The sequence below is a fragment of the Callionymus lyra genome, chromosome 8 (genome assembly GCF_982586985.1).
Source record: "Callionymus lyra chromosome 8, fCalLyr1.hap1.1, whole genome shotgun sequence".
In the NCBI taxonomy this organism is placed as follows: domain Eukaryota; kingdom Metazoa; phylum Chordata; class Actinopteri; order Syngnathiformes; family Callionymidae; genus Callionymus; species Callionymus lyra.
The window spans coordinates 29,597,399-29,599,898 of NC_141825.1; the positions used below are offsets into that span (position 1 = coordinate 29,597,399).

Below are 2,500 nucleotides of genomic sequence, written 5' to 3' on the forward strand. Positions count from 1 at the left end.
AGAACATGATAACAGTAGAACAGTAGAACAGTAGATCAGTAGAACACGAGAACATGAGAACATGATAACATGATAACAGTAGAACATGAGAACAGTAGAACAGTAGAACAGTAGAATAGTAGAACAGTAGAATAGTAGAACAGTAGAACAGTAGAATAGTAGAACAGTAGAATAGTAGAACAGTAGAACAGTAGAACAGTAGAATAGTAGAACATGAGAACAGTAGAACATGATAACAGTAGAACAGTAGAACATGAGAACAGTAGAACAGTAGAACATGAGAACAGTAGAACATGAGAACAGTAGAACATGAGAACAGTAGAACAGTAGAACATGAGAACATGATAACAGTAGAACAGTAGATCAGTAGAACACGAGAACATGAGAACATGAGAACATGATAACATGAGAACAGTAGAACATGAGAACATGAGAACAGTAGAATAGTAGAACAGTATAACTGTAGAATAGTAGAACAGTAGAATAGTAGAACAGTAGAACAGTAGAACATGATAACAGTAGAACAGTAGAACATGAGAACAGTAGAACAGTAGAATAGTAGAACAGTAGAATAGTAGAACAGTATAACTGTAGAATAGTAGAACAGTAGAACATGATAACAGTAGAACAGTAGAACAGTAGAACATGAGAACAGTAGAACATGAGAACAGTAGAACAGTAGAACATGAGAACAGTAGAACAGTAGAACAGTAGAACATGAGAATAGTAGAACAGTAGAACAGTAGAACATGAGAACAGTAGAACATGATAACAGTAAAACAGTAGAACAGTAGATCAGTAGAACAGTAGAACATGAGAACATGATAACAGTAGAACATGAGAACATGAAAAGAGTAGAACATGAAAATAGTAGAACAGTAGAACATGAGAACATGATAACAGTAGATCAGTAGAACATGAGAACATGATAACAGTAGAACATGAGAACAGTAGAACAGTAGAACGTGATAACAGTAGAACATGAGAACAGTAGAACAGTAGAATAGTAGAACATGAGAACAGTAGAACAGTAGAACATGAGAACAGTAGAACAGTAGAACAGTAGAACATGATAACAGTAGAACAGTAGAACAGTAGAACAGTAGAATAGTAGAACAGTAGATCAGTAGAACACGAGAACATGAGAACATGATAACAGTAGAACATGAGAACAGTAGAACAGTAGAACATGATAACAGTAGAACAGTATAACAGTAGAACATGAGAACAGTAGAACAGTAGAACAGTAGAACATGAGAACATGAGAACAGTAGAATAGTAGAACAGTAGATCAGTAGAACACGAGAACATGAGAACAGTAGAACATGAGAACATGAGAACAGTAGAACAGTAGAACATGATAACAGTAGAACAGTATAACAGTAGAACATGAGAACAGTAGAACATGATAACAGTAGAACAGTAGAACAGTAGATCAGTAGAACACGAGAACATGATAACAGTAGAACATGAGAACAGTAGAACAGTAGAACAGTAGAACGTGATAACAGTAGAACAGTAGAACATGAGAACAGTAGAATAGTAGAACATGAGAACAGTAGAACATGAGAACAGTAGAACATGAGAACAGTAGAACAGTAGAATAGTAGAACAGTAGAACAGTAGAACATGAGAACAGTAGAACAGTAGAATAGTAGAACAGTAGAACATGAGAACAGTAGAACATGATAACAGTAGAACAGTAGAACATGAGAAAAGTAGAACAGTAGAACAGTAGATCAGTAGAACACGAGAACATGATAACAGTAGAACATGAGAACAGTAGAACAGTAGAACAGTAGAACAGTAGAACAGTATAACAGTAGAACATGAGAACAGTAGAACAGTAGAACAGTAGAACAGTAGATCAGTAGAACACGAGAACATGAGAACAGTAGAACATGAGAACATGATAACAGTAGAACAGTATAACAGTAGAACATGAGAACAGTAGAACATGAGAACAGTAGAACATGAGAACAGTAGAACAGTAGAACATGAGAACAGTAGAACATGAGAACAGTAGAACATGAGAACAGTAGAACAGTAGAACATGAGAACAGTAGAACATGAGAACATGATAACAGTAGAACATGAGAACAGTAGAACAGTAGAACATGAGAACATGATAACAGTAGAACATGAGAACAGTAGAACATGAGAACAGTAGAACATGAGAACAGTAGAACAGTAGAACATGAGAACAGTAGAATAGTAGAACAGTAGAACAGTAGAATAGTAGAACAGTAGAACAGTAGAACATGAGAACAGTAGAATAGTAGAACATGAGAATAGTAGAACATGAGAACAGTAGAACATGAGAACATGAGAACAGTAGAACATGAGAACAGTAGAACATGAGAACAGTAGAACAGTAGAACAGTAGAACATGATAACAGTAGAACAGTAGAACATGAGAACATGAGAACAGTAGAACATGAGAACAGTAGAACAGTAGAACGTGATAACAGTAGAACATGAGAACAGTAGAACAGTAGAA

General features: G+C 35.5%; 1 protein-coding gene across 1 annotated transcript in view; it reads left to right on the top strand.

The window, feature by feature from the left end:
* LOC148074539 (transcription factor 12-like) overlaps window positions 1-2,500 on the top strand; it is a 20,494-nt gene that overhangs the window by 7,341 nt on the left and 10,653 nt on the right. The gene's annotated exons all lie outside the window — the stretch shown is intronic.